Here is a 15,415-nt window from a genome sequence, read left to right as displayed (position 1 = left end):
ACCGCTGTGCCAACAGTGTGACTGTTCTGTAAAGGATATGCAGCACCTCATGGGTTCTCTGGGTGTCAGCATTGATACTCTGAGCAGACTGATTTAAGTTACAGAGGGAGGCTTGCACCCCATCCAGGCCGAGATGCTGCCCCTCTATCCACTCCACGTGAACCACCGGTAAATCCCATCTTTAGAAACCTTTCTGTCAGATTGCGCCCTTAGAGATTTAAGCGCGCGATTCTCCGTTCCCCACGCTGCGTGGGAGAATCGCGGGAGGGCCGGGCGAATCATGACACGCCGCCCTGGCACCCCCCGCGATTCTCCCACCTCCCCCCCCCCCCCCCCCCCCCCCGGGCTCGGAGAATCGCCACTCACTGTTTTTCCGGCCCGCGCCGAACGGCCTGACGTTCCCGACATGCTCGCGCCGGCGTCTACCACACCTGGTCGCTGCCGTCATGAACATGGCGCCAAAGGTTCGTTTGTGGCTTATGGGGGGCTGAGAGGGGAGTGAGAACCACGGCCGTGCTCGGGAGGGGACTGGCTCGCGATCGGTGCCCACCGATCATCGGGCCGGCGTCTCCAAGGGACGCACTCTTTCCCCTCCGCCGCCCCGCAAGTTCAAGCCGTCACGTCTTGCGGGCAGCGGAGGGGAAGACGGCAACCGTGCATGCGCGGGTTGGAGCCGGCCAACCTGCGCATGCGCGGCTGACGTCACTTAGGCGCCGCCATCGCGTCATTCTCGGCGCGCCTCTTTGACGCAAGCGTCAAGGCCCGGCGGCCGAGTTTCTCACAACGCCGCTCCTAGCCCCCTGGGGGGTGGGTGAATAGGGTGCGAGGAGTGGCCTCCGACGCCGTCGTGAATCTCGGGCGAGTTCATGACAGCCTTCCCGATGCCGAGCGGGAGCGGAGAATCGCGCCCGTTTAAGAATTTTATTCCAGCTATAGCAGGGGAGGTAAGTGTCCACTAGGTGGCTTGTCAGCTCCCCCATCATAGAAAATACAGAGTAATTATACCTTTGTTTATTTCCCAAGATTTTAACATACACCAGTTAAAAGAATACATTTGGTTAGAAGTTATCTATATCCATTCACAACTATCAATTCGGATTACATAAAGTTTAAACATATGAGATTAATTACCAATCAAAATCGGGGCACGTACGTTTAATTACAATATTGCCAAGCAGATATTTGTCTCTGCTTACCTGTAAACTGTTAGACATGAGTAAGATAAAGATATGCCTGAGCTGTGGTGCACCCTACTCCCCTTTCATTGTCCAGTGTTCCTGTAAGGCATACAAGCTGCAGCTACATAATGATTAATTGATTTTTTTTGTGTACGAACTGTGTGGATCTTGCCTGTCTATAATTAATATATCAAGGGTCCTGTATCTGTCGACTCTCTGAGCTGAAGCAACTGATTTCTCATCACTAGTTTTTTGTCTTTTAGAATTTACCATCTAGCAAGCAGCATCTTGTGTGAGCCTTCTGGTTTTTAACCCTTTTCAAGAATCTGCCTCAGAGGAGGGAGGAAAGTTACAATGAAGGCCCAGTGGACAGGAACGTGGAGCTTCAGGAGTCACCTTTTGAGCCGGTATTTCGATGATCAGTAGCAGATATGTGGACATCTATCAGAGTTCCCTGAGAAAGTGAGAGCTCTTGGACTCAGAATGGAGGAGTCATCGCCATCATGGGATACACGTTGTCCTTAGGGATCAACCACATGACATTGACCAAGGTAACGGAGAGGCACATGCAGCAACACACGGAGTGGATGTAGGAATCTGTCCCAAAGAGTGGCGACAGTGGCGACCAGCTCTCCTGAGTTCCATCCCTCTGATGAGGCCATTTCTCACAGCCAGCACATGGGACAGGGCGGCACGGCCGCTGACACGTGAGCCGGGACCCTCCGGCCTTAGAGCCCCCAGAGGACGCCCGCCAGGGGCATCGAAGGCCACTGGAGGAGGTAAGCAGTTGGCTGCCTCCATTCTGATGTGCATCCTGGGGACACACCGAGACATAGTGGTAGAGCAAGGAAGGCCTAGCACATCAAGGATCACTGAGGGCACCAGGGGAGGAGGGACGGGGTGGGAGGTAGGCGGGGGGGGGATGTGGGGGGGAGGGTTTGGCACACAATAAACAGATTCAAAAATTGTTTCTTCCCCACTGTTTCCAGACTTCTAACTGACCCTCTTATGGACTGATGTGATCTCTTAACACATCTTCTCTACTGAATAATACTACACTCTTGTGTGCTTCCCCCAATACCTGTGTCTGTGTATTTACATTGTATATTTTATGTTTGCCCTATGTATTTTATTTTCATGTATGGAATGATCTGTCTAGACTGTACACAGAACAGTACTTTGCACTGTACCTCGGTACATATGACAATAAACAAATCTAATCCAATCCAACATCCTTGTGCACAACTATTATGATGCCTCTGTCACTTTTTTCCGCAATGCAGGCCAACCTTGGCCCATCCCTCTAGGCATCATTGTTAGCCACAGATGAAGTACCAGAAGACTAGAGGGTCGCAAATGTTGTGCCCTTATTTAAGAAGGGCTGCAAAGAAAAACCTGGGAATTATAGACCGGTAAGCCTAACATCTGTTGTGGGTTAATTACCAGAGAGGATTCCGAGGGACAAGATATACAGGCATTTGGAAAGACAGGGTTTGATTAGGACTACTCAGTGCAGCTTTGTGCATGGGAGATCATGCCTTACAAATTACAGTTCTTTGATGAAGTGACCAGGAAGGTCATTGAGGGCAGGGGCGTAGACATAGTCTATATGGACTTCAGTGAGACCTTTGATAAAGTTCCACATGGTAGGCTGTTCTGGAAAGTTAGATCACATGGAATCCAGGGAGAGCTGGCAAATTGGATATACAATTGGCTTGATGGTCAGAAGCAGAGGGTAATGGTGGAAGGATGCTTGTCAAACTGGAGGCCTGTGACTGGTGGTGTGCCTCAGAAGTCAGTGCTGGGCCCATTGCTGTTTGTTATCTATATCAACGATTATGATGAGAATGTACAAGGCATGACCAGAAAGTTTGCAGATGACACTACAATAGGTGGTATTGTAAACAGTGAGGAAGGTTAACAGAAATTGCAACAGGATCTTGATCAGCTGGGGAAGTGGGCCGAGAAATGGCAAATTTAGTTCAATACAAAAAAGTGTGATGGAATTATAGACCAGAAAGCCTATAGTTTTGGAATTTGGGAAACTCAAATCAACGTAGGACTTTCACGGTGAATGGTAGGACCTTAGGGAGTATCGTGGAACAGAGAGACCTTAGAGTTCAGGTGCACAATTCTCTAAAGGGAGAGCCACAGGCAGCTGGGGCAGTGAAGAAGGCTTTTGGCATGCTGGCCTTTATCAATCAGGGCATTGAGTATAGAAGTTGGGAAGTTATGTTGCAATTGTGCAGGATGCTGGTGAGGATGCACCTGGAGTATTGCGTTTAGTTTTGATTGCCTTGCTGTAGAAAAGATGTTATTAAACTGAAGAGGCTGCAGAAAGAGATGTACAAGGAGTTATCAGGACTCAAGGGACTGAGTTATAGGGAGAGATTGGACAGGCTAGGATTTTTTTCTTTTCTTTGGAGCATAGAACATGGAACATACAGTACAGAAGGAGTCCATCGAGTCTGCACCAACCCACTTAAGCCCTCACTTCCACCCTATCCCCATAACCCAATAACCCCTCCTAACCTTTTTGGACACTAAGGACAATTTAGCATAGCCAATCCACCTAACCTGCACGTCTTTGGACTGTGGGAGGAAACCGGAACACCCGGAGGAACCCATGAGACACGGGGAGAACGTGCAGACTCCACACAGACAGTGACCCAGCAGGGAATCAAACTTGGGACCCTGGCGCTGTGAAGACACAGTGCTAGCCACTGTGCTACCATGCTGCCCTTCTGAGGCAGCACAGAGGGGTGATCTTATAGAGGTACATAAGAACATGAGAGGCATGGATAAGGTGAATGCACTCAGTCTTTTTCCCAGGGTTGGGGAATCAAGAACAAGAGGGTGTAGGTTTAAGTTAAGAGGTGAAAGAATCAATGGGAACCTGAGGAGCAACTTTTTTACACAGCTGGTGGTACGTATGTGAAATGAGCTGTTGGAGGAAGTGGTTGAGGCAGGGACACTGACAATATTTAAAAGGAATTTGGACAGATACATGGATAGGAAAGGTTTAAAGTGATATGGGCTTAGCAGGCAAATGGGGTTAGCTTAGATGGGCATTTTGGTTGGCATGGACCAGTTTGGGCCGAAGAGTCTATCTGTGTGCCGTAGATTCTATGATTCTATGAGTTCCCCCTCCCCGTGGCACTCACCCACTTTCCGGCCGTGGATATGTCCTGGAGCTGTGTCCCATCTCCTGGGTATTCGGATGTTGGCTTCTGCATGTGTGGTATTCCCTCCTGAAGTTTTCAAGCACATTGTCAGGCGTCAAGGTGTGATTGGGATGCTAGGCAATGACTCCCACAGGCTACTTGTCCCGCCAACCCACAGGAATCCACTTGGGTTGAAGAAGTGCTCACTTAACCACGATTGCCAATTCCCTATTAGAAATAGCCTTCAGCCGAAGGGCCAGAGGCTTCGGCAGTCGATGGGGGTTATGGGTGGTCGGCAGAGACAAGGGTTGTCCCTGGAATGGGTACACATGATCCAGGGGTGGCATGGCAGTGCCTCATGCGGTTGCCCCTCGGTTTCCCCCCAGCACCTCCCCCCACCATCCCATGATGGTCCACCCCTGCGGAGGGTCCCCCACACCCCCGCCAAGCACTGAGGTGGCAAGCCCAGCACCCCCGGGCTCTCTGCCTGTGAGCAAAGATGGCTATTCACCTCCCCAGCTCCCTGCAGAAGCCCCTCCACCAGATTCATGTTGTTTAAAACGAGTACCAATCGCCGCCAACATATCCACTTGCTGGGGAGGCTGCTGAATCATGGGAGGTAGTTGGTTATGGGGTGGCTCTCGTTAATTTTATGTAAATAGGGCTGAATTGATGATAGTTGATTTCTCGCCACGGTACAGCGAGATCCCGATTTCACCTACGGGAGTGGGCCGGTTGCATCGCAAACTGTTTGGTGCCTGGCGTGGTTCTCGTTTTCTGCCCCACCTGCTATTCACCGGCCTCATTTCGCTCGAACGAGAGTGCAACGAGGCCGGAGAATCGGACCTGTAGTTGTATCAAACCAAAACTGAAGAGGGCCGACAACCACCTTCTCAGGGAAACTAATGATAAACAATAAATGTCGGTCTTGCCAGGAAATGCTCATATCTCAAAAAAAATTTTAAAAACAAATAAACAACCTGCATCTATGTAAATGATTTAGATAATTTGTTTAGAGTTAACAAGAAACAAAGTATATGACAGGCAGCCTGCGGAACATCTGGCAAAATGAGTCCCTTTGCACTTTATCTCTTCCACATAGTAACCATCGGATATAAATCCCACATCATAAATGATGAAGAATGGAAACAGGATTCTGTGCGAACAAAGAGAACTGAGAGAAGTTCAAATTGCAGTAACATGATTCACAACACTGTTACAATTCTGATACTTTGAATCAGCCTTAACACCATTATGAGGCATAATGTCCGCTATTTTGTTTTCACATTTTCTTTTAAAAAATATTTTCATCCAAATTTTCAGCTGACAAACATAAAATATTCAACCAGATTCGTACAAAATCCCAAAAAAATCCCCCGCCGCCCGACCCGTCCCCTCAATTTCAAAAAGATATTATCTCGTGAACAATTTTCCAGGATAATACCAATACAGCCATTTCTGTATACAGTTAACAGTATTCAAACATTTTCATGCACCCCCCACAAACCCAAAAGAAATGACAGCCAACCCCCAATGCCCTCCCTCCCCCCCCAACATCTGATGGTGACCAACTCTCTGAAAAAGGAAAAAAACGATTGCCATCTGAGGTAGAATCCTTCAGTGATCCGCTCATTCGGTACTTGACGTTTTCAAAGTGTAAAATTTCCATCAGGTCGCCGATCCAAGCTGCTGCACTGGGCGGGGATGAGGACCTCCTACCGAACAAGATTCACCTACGGGCTATCAAGGAAGCAAAGGCACCAGCATCTGCCTTCGCCCTGATCTGTAGCTCCGGCCAGCTTGAGATTCCAAAAATAGCCACCAAAGGACGTTTCAATGCTTCCAGAATACTACATGGATTCTTGTTTATACCTGAAACCTTGCCGAAAGGTAACTCTGCATGAGGCAAAATCCTCCTCCATTTGGTTTAGATGAAGTCTCTCTCTCCACTTGATTCCAATGATGTTCATCTAGTCTACAGGGTGAAGATCATCCATTGATGGTTGGCCTCCCCATCCACATTCACTCCCTCTACCACCGAGACAGAGTATCCGCAGTGTGCCCCTACAAGATGCACTGCAGGAACTCACCAAGGCTCCTTAAACACTTTCCAAATCCATGACCACTGCCACATAGAAGAACAAGGGCAATAGATATATGGGAATCTCACCACCTCGAAGTTTCCCTCTGTGATAACCTTAAGGGGTGGGGATGATTCACTACCCCATGGATCTTGCAGAATATGATCTTCCTCGATAAGTGTATGGGGAGTCCCTTAACAATGTTCACTTTGTATAAATAGAGTCGGTCAGTAAGGCCCAGTTGGAAATTACTGGAGCTGCACAAATTAGTTAAGTGTAAAATAAAGTAAGTTTTGTTTCTCGACCAACTCGGTGTGGACTCGTTGTTGCTCTTACAGAACCCTGCAAGCCACTTGCCATCCTGACTTGGAAATATATCTCTGTTCCTTTACTATCACTGGGTCAAAATCCTACAACACCGTTACAACATTCTGGATGTAACAACAACATATGGACTGCAATGGTTCAAGGAGGCAGTGAACCACCTTCTCAAAGAAAGTTAGGGATGGGCAAAGAATGCTGGTGTAACCATTGGAACACCCCGTGAATGAATATAAAAAAATGATAGGATCAAAAAGGACTATCGTGGCCCATCTGGTTGTACAAATCATATCTAGCAATTATTATTATATAATTCTATTGAATGTTCTGTCACCCATCAGATCCTAACATCTTGTCTGGTCATTTTCTCAATCCTGTTTCTCAGATCAAAATGCCTGCTTCAATTCCGACATTACAACAGTGACTATATTTCAAAAACTCTTTATTAGCTGTAAAGCACTTTCCTTCCTCCCTCCCTCCCTCTCCCTGGGTTGTAGAATCAGTTATTGTTGAACAAATGTTGAGCAATTTTTCTCTTGGGGGTTCCGCACTGTGTGCCTGACGGGTGCAGTTGCACTGGATGTACACTACACCTGTGAGTGGTGAGGTGCCCACGATTTCCCTTGTCCTGGAACATGCACTTTGACCAGGAAGCTGTAACAACTGGAGGTGTGAGTCTCGGGGTCCTCCAGTTATTATTGTCACGCGTATGCAGTTATACCCTCAGATTTTTGAAAACTAGGCACTAATTTTAAAAATAAAATGGAGAATAGACAATCTCCTTTCAAACAAGATAGAATTGAGAGGTTAGGTGATCTCCATTCTTATCAGCTAATAAACATGAAACTGCACTAGGCTGGAAGAGAGCCTATTTATCAGATCAGGATATTGAAATGCAAACTATCTTTTGGGTTATTCCATTGAGAAGATGTTAGAATGCAATAGACCTTTCCTGTAGATTTAGTGACTGCTGGAGTCCAAATACCTGCAGAAACAAATCAAAATGCAGATGTCTCAGCTGCAGAATAGAATTTCACAGAACGGGTGCGAACAGAACCCATTCTATCACAAGGTGATGAAAATGGCTGAAACTCAAACCCTATTGTGTGTCAACAGTTAAATCAATAGGCACCATGTTTGTGGGAAATAGGAAAAGAGATATTGGGCTGGACTCTCCAGCTACAGGGGCTTGGCTGCGCGTTGACTGGATCAAAGGCAGAAATCTGCTGCTAAAAGTAGTGAGCCACAGTAATTTCATCACCATAAACTCCCAACCTCCATTCCTTCAGGAAACCAAAAGGGAATCATCAGGCCTGCAATGTTTCAAGCTCCCATCTCAAAAATCAATTGGCCTTTTAAAAAGCTAAAGGTGCATGCTACCTTTCTTGTAATCATCTTTTCTTATATATATGCATGTGTGCATATGTGAGTGGGTGCTGTGGCAAATACGTTAAGGTGTTGAGAAATAAACATTTATTATTTCTTTTTAAAAGCTCATTCGAAAACTTGTCTTTGGTCTGTCCTTGAGAGCCACAGAACTCAAGGGTTTAAGACACTTCTTTTTTAAAAGACATCTGGGGTGGATTCTCCGCACCCCAAATCGGCGAAATCGTGGCCGGCGCCGGGGCGGAGAATCCATTTCCCTGCATGAAATCGGGACTAGCGCCGATTTCCTGATTCTGCGGGTCCCGAAAAGCGGCGTGCTCGGAGAGTATGCCGCGCCGACTAGCACCTACCTGGGACCATTACTGGAGGCCCGCTCCGCCATTCTCCACCCCCGACCGGCCAAAGTCCCGACGGCGTGGATCTAATGTGGTCCAGCCGGTCGGGATACGAGCGTGGCGGCTGCGGACTCAGTCCGCAGCTCCCATGGTCGGGGACGGGCCGATTGGAGGGCAGGGGGGCCTCATACGTGGCCGGGCAATGTTTGGGTGGGCGGTCAGGGTCGGACACGTGGCCTATCGGGGGGGTCTATTTTTAGTGTCCAGCTCCGTGGTCCAAGTCCGCCATGTAGCACGGCGCAGCCACTGGAGGCTGCCGCCATGCGCATGCACGGTCTCCGACCCGGAAGTGCGGGAGCCCGTATCTGCAGTAAAAGCTGCTAGATTTGTGATGCACTATCAATTACCACAAAGATAAGAGTAGCGGAATAATCGAGGCTTTATTGAGCTGAGATGTGTGGCCTGCTGCAGCTGCTGCCAGAATGGGAGCAGCTCCGGTGAGCACACACATTTATACGCTGCCTACTGGGTGGAGCCAGCAGGCAGGGATTTACCCATGTACCTCTACTATATGTGTCTTACCATAATACATATAATACAGCTAGTGGTGACTACCACATTTTGTGCTTGGTCCCTGTTAGCCCCCTGCAGGGCTAGGAATATATGGCCCTTTAAAGTCCACAGTTTTAACGTCAGCGTGGAGACATAGTCCCAAAAATAGAGAATCCAGACCATTTATTTTCAGTCAATTGAGATGTGAAAAAAGGGAACTATCTTACCATCTCTCCCCTGTCTGTAACATTATGAATAATGCTGGCAATGCGACTTGTGGCGAATGGCAACCAGAAAACACAAAGTCCCTGTAGGGGCCAGAATTAAACGTGGGAGCAGCCCGTTTACGACATCGTGGACACTCTGCCGCGGGATTGGAGAATCCCACCCCCTATGTTATACTGAGAGGATGGAAATTGGTAAAATAAATAAGTAAGCGTGTTTCTTTAACCTTTGGGCTGTCAGTAGGCTTCCTGCAGACAACACAAAGAGCAGAGGACCTCAGATTGGGCCCTAGCTCCGGTTATTTAGGGCACCATAATAAACACCTTATTGAACCCTCATTGGACCCATGGTGCACTGCAGACATGAGCACAATCCTGCCCATAATGGAAACCTGTGGAAATCGGGAGGTACAAAGCAGCTTTGAAGACCTGGTACAACATTTAGCCACCCACATATTCCCTGCACCATATCTTCTCCAAATGCAATAAAGAGGAAAAACAACTCTATTGAATTTGAAGTTGAAACTCCACAGACTTTCTTATGCGCTCGCACCGTCTGTCCACCAGGAATGTGATGAAATGCTCTGGATACAGAATTAATGAGAATGGTGGTCAAGTTTTCAGTCAATGCTAACACAGAAGGTATGGTAAATAATTCCGCAAAGCAAGGAAATATTAAAAGATGGCAATGGGCTTAAAAATTGACTGATGAAATTCAATTACCATGAGGTGGTACAATCCCGCCCAGGGTTTCCAAGCTATGGCAGCTTTGATGAAAATTCCATGAATTTCGAAACGCCCACATCTACAATGGTGCCAGCAACTAGGGGCTGGTTTAGCTCACAAGGCTAAATCGCTGGCTTATAAAGCAGACCAAGCAGGCCAGCAGCACGGTTCGATTCCCGTACCAGCCTCCCCGGACAGGCGCCGGAATGTGGCGACTAGGGGCTTTTCACAGTAACTTCATTGAAGCCTACTCGTGACAATAAGCGATTTTCATTTCATTTCAACTTAAATTGCAGTGTGTGGGTTCCAGGCATACACCCTTTACCAATCCACTAAAAATGGATGTAAATGTAAACAGAGGTACATTTCTGCCTTCATGGCTCAGCAGCTATTTTTTAAAATCCTGGTTCCATGCAGTGCCTAACTGGAATTGCAAAATCCCTGCTCAGGTGTTACACAAACCCAGAACCAACTTCCTGCCTAAAGCTTAGGTTCCCCCTTTCTTTCTCCATTATTGAAATGCTCCTCCATTTCACCGTACCTGGAGCATTTTCTCTTTAAAGGCAGCCTATTGTTTGATTACAGTTTGTCCTTGAGGCACCCTCAATTACGACGCGAGAGCGAGGTCAGTAATCAAAAGGCTTTAATCTACAGAGAACTGAACAGCATCCGAGAGAAGTGTGCTCACCACATGGAGCCTTATCCTATATACCGTTTCCTGGGGGCGTAGCCAGAGGCGGAGTCCCCCAGGGTTCCAAGCATCTTAAAGGGGCAAGGTATTAAAGGTCAGGTACCGTTTACAGCAGTTATTAATACTGTTCATCACAGTCCTCAAATCTTAGATGCCAATGTACCTGAGACAGATTCATTTTCAATCCACTGAAACGGGGCCTCACATTATTTTGTACAAGATTTCTCATTGCCCTTTTCCATAGCGAATCTAATGGCGTTGTTCATGCCTGGTCACTGGCAGAGGAAACTTTCTACCGTCCAATGTTAAAGAGAATAATTCAAAGGCCATTTGCATCTGATAATCCAGCTGGTCAGCAGCAGAGGCTCTGCTAAAACAAAAGGCCTATCAAGCATTCCTTTCAACTGACAATAGCTGGGACGTTCAGCAGCCTATGAGATCCAACCAAATTCCAGACAGTGTATACATACCCTTTTGTTGAAGATCTGGTTGAGAGGTGGGGGCCGTAGACCTAGGCCTCTGACTTGTTGAATAAATTAATATTGTTTTGCTAATGTTTAGATGGGTTTACATTTCTGTCAAAACATCTCAATCTCATTCTATGATTTGCCCGTGTTTCTCGCCCTCAGTTTGTTTACTTCGATTACAAACACAGTCAAATTCTGTACCCATTTCCGACTGAATGGCATGAAAACTAATGAGGTGTTTCCTCATGAAATGTCCTGGCATTTTCATCTGCTGTCCAGTCATGGCCTCATGTGAACTTAAACTTATGGTCTTATGTGTGATATATCTTATTGCCATTAGACACAGTGGAAACATATCTGCCCATTTAGTGGGGCATTCTGTATATAACATATTCAGTATAGTCTTTGTGGTTCAATTTCCTCTCACCACGATCCCTAAGGATTGCAGATTTGGTGAATGGATCGACTACTGGTACAGAAAATTCAGAGCTCCCTTTCAAGTTCCTCCAGGCAGGCTGCGGTTGTGACCTAAGCAGGGCTCACTTGAAGTGAGATGAGGGGGATCGATCTGTAAACATGGTAAATGCCGATTCATGTACTGCTCCACATGCGGATTCATCCTTGGCCATCATCAAACACATGATAACTTCTGTAGTGCAGTGAAAACTGAGTACTGTAGTGACCTGTTATAATAATAAGCTTTTATGTAGGCTTACATTAACACTGCAATGAAGTTACTGTGAAAAGCCCCTACTCACCACATTCAGTCACACAGAGGGAGAATTCAGAATGTCCAAATTACCTAACAACACGTCTTTCGGGACTTGTGGGAGGAAACTGGAGCACCCGGAGGAAACCCACACAGACACGGGGAGAACGTGCAGACTCCGCACAGACAGTGACCCAAGCCGGGAATCGAAGCTGGGGCCCTGGAGCTGTGAAACAACAGTGCTACCCACTGTGCTACCTGGGGTGGGAGTAGAACAATGCCAATGTTTCTTCTCTTAACTGTGGTGGCAGACAGAGAATGATATTTCCTTCTTAATTACAAACTATCAGCAGAGAAAGGTACCTCCTTAAGCTTAAATGAAGGTCAGGTCAGTCCATGGCATTGGTAGATACTTCTGCTGCTGCCAGGCCTTAATTTTGCGGTAGGGATTATCCACATTCTGTAAATCAGAAACTTTGGTTCAGCTACCTTAAACACAACCTCACCTTCTATACCTGGGTCAGATAGATCCCACCCTGAGACCTTCCAGAGCTGCTTTGTTTGCTAAATTATCAGCTTGATTGTTACTTCGCATGAGTGAAAGGAATCCTTTCTATGCTCTGATACCTTAACCACATGCCATGGATCTCATTACAGACAATGTGTAATAATTTTCATGTCATAAAGTTTTGTCATTTGAGAAACAATACCGATGTTTGTGATCTAATGGTAATGCTAGGATTGGGTTACATACCTATCCATTACCAGAGCAGATGTTAGTACAGAGGTACAGCAGGCGACATATTATTGTGGTTAGTTCAGCCTTTTTGATCAGTAGACAGGAATTTGGAATACCAAAGATTAATCAAAATTTGCCATGTGCACTATTGTACATCCTGGGCGCGATTCTCCGCACTCCACGCCGGGTGGGAGAATCGCGGGAGGGCCGGGTGAATCACGCCACGCTGCCCTGGCACCCACCGCGATTCTCCCACCCCCCCCAAAATGGCATGTCGCGTTTTGCGACAGGCCACTCGGAGAATCGCCGCTCGCTGTTTCTCACGGCAACCGGCGATTCTCCGGCCCAAATGGGCCGAGCGGCCTGCTGAACCCGACCAGTTCACGCCGGCACCATCCACACCTGGTCGCTGCCGGCGTGAACAACACGCGACCGGTAAGTGTGGGGCCTGTGGGGGGGCGGAGGGAGGATCGAGCACCATGGGCGTGCTGAGCAGATGTCTGGCCCGCAATTGGTGCCCACTGATCGCCAGGCCTGGGTCTCTAAAAGACGCACTTTTTTCCCCTCCGCCGCCCTGCAAGATCAAGCCGCCATGTCTTGCGGGGCAGCAGAGGGGAAGACGGCAACCATGCATGCGCGGGTTGGCGCCGGCCAACCTGCGCATGCGCAGCTGACGTCACTTCGGCGCCGCCGGCCGCATCATGCCCAGCACGCCACTTTGACGCAAGCGTCAAGGCCAGGCGCTCGGGATTCACGCGCCGCCGTTCCTAGCCCCCCGGGGGGAGGGGGGGGGGAGAGAATAGGGGGCGAGGAGCGGCCTCCGACGCCAGAGTGAAACACTCCGGGTTTCACTCCGGCGTCGGCTGTTTGTCTCCCTTTGGGAGAATTGTGCCCCCTGTTTTCGGTATCAGTGCGAGGGCCCCTTCCTGTTGATTCCCTTATTTTCCGTTTCTTTTATTTTGACGTTATCATTTTTGATCCATGGATGTTTAATGGACATATACCTTTAAGTCAAGCAGAGGCAGTGAGGAACTCAAAAGTTACAAAATGATACACTGCTAGATTTTGAACAGCAGAACTCAAACTTTTTGGCCCCCAAGAGAGATCAAAGGGGTTTGATTTGATTGGTTGGCTGGAGGGCAATGAGTTGGCAAAAGGCCATGGGCTGGATTCTCCGCAGCCCCGCTCTTAAATCGCGTTTGGCGTGAGGGCGGAGAATCCAATTTCACGCCAAAATCGGCTCGGCGCGGACCAGCGATTCTCTAGGACCCGAGAATCGGCGTGATTGCGGAGAACTTAGTGCGGCTGGGGGCCCATTGACAGAGGCCAGCCCAGCGATCCTCCGCTCCCGACCAGCCGAGTTCCCGACGACGTGGAATTAATCACCTCGTGCCAGTCGGGATGCTGGTTTGGCTGCTGCCAACTCAGTTAGCACCCACCCTGGTGGGAGGCGGGGGGGGATTGGACACCGGGGGGGGGGGGGAGATCTTATAGCCGGCCGTGGGACAGATCCACGTGTTCGGATGCTCAAGCGCACGCACGGCGGGGGGGGGAGGGTCTACATTTTCAATCTGCTTCCGCAGTCCGGGTCCGCCATGGCGCTCAGCTTGGCTGCTAGAGGCTGCCACCATGCGCATGCCCGGACTCAAAACCAGAAGTACCCATTACCATTGTTGAATAAGTGTCGCTTAATAGCACTGTCAAGAACCGCCACTCTTCTGGTGATCGAGACAGATGGGTAATTGCGGGGGCCGTATCCACAGCTAAAGCTGCGTGAATTAATCTGGGTCCCTGTTAACCCCCTGCAGGTCACTAAATCAGCTCGTCTTTTCTGCAGGAAACCCCAGAGTGAAACTCCAGCATTTTGACACCGGTGTATGGACATAGTCCCATTTGGGAGAATCCAGTCCCATATTCTGCCCAGCGGCAGGCACTACCTGAGTAACATGGTTTTCAGAAAACCAAGGAAAGGACAGTTGGGTCATTGATGCTCAGAGAAGAAACAATGAGTCTCTCTCTCTCCCCTCCTCCAGAAAAGCTGCCTAGCTGCTGTATTACTGAACCTACAGAAAACCTAGGTGAATCTAAAGTGAAAACTGTTACAGACTGAAAACAGAAACCTTGAACTGAAAGCCAGGGATGAAGGAAGGTGTACTGGAAGACAAGCATCCGAAAAAAAGACTCCTTTTACTTTCATCATTATTTTTACACCCCTGATTTCCCCTCTGTGTTTGTCTGTCTGCCTCATGTGTGTATGTGTGTATGTGCGTGTGTGCGTATGTCTGTGTGTGTGTGTAGAGGGTGGGGGTGAGTTAAAGAGAGGTGTCAGGAATGAGATGATAGCTAACCAGATGCATTTGCTGCATATTTAATTATAGATATTGTTATATATTTTGCTAAATTATGTTTAAATTTACAAACCTGGTGACATTGGGCAGCCATGGACCAAAGACTTTGGGTGTTTTTCTAAAAAGCAATTGTTAATTTCAATTGTGTTGCGACTCTGGGTCAATTGGGGCTGGAATTGACCGCGCACTAGTCCAAGGGGTCGTAACATCAGCATGATATGGTGATCCATCAGCATGATATGGTGATCCATCAGCATGATATGGTGATCCATCAGCATGATATGGTGATCCATCAGCATGATATGGTGATCCATCAGGATGATATGGTGATCCATCAGCATGATATGGTGATCCATCAGCATGATATGGTGATCCATCAGCATGATATGGTGATCCATCAACATGATATGGTGATCCATCAGCATGATATGGTGATCCATCAGCATGATATGGTGATCCATCAGCATGATATGGTGATCCATCAACATGATATG

The sequence above is a fragment of the Scyliorhinus canicula genome, chromosome 5, assembly GCF_902713615.1.
Source record: "Scyliorhinus canicula chromosome 5, sScyCan1.1, whole genome shotgun sequence".
NCBI lineage: Eukaryota > Metazoa > Chordata > Chondrichthyes > Carcharhiniformes > Scyliorhinidae > Scyliorhinus > Scyliorhinus canicula.
Note: the sequence above shows the minus strand (reverse complement) of the source record.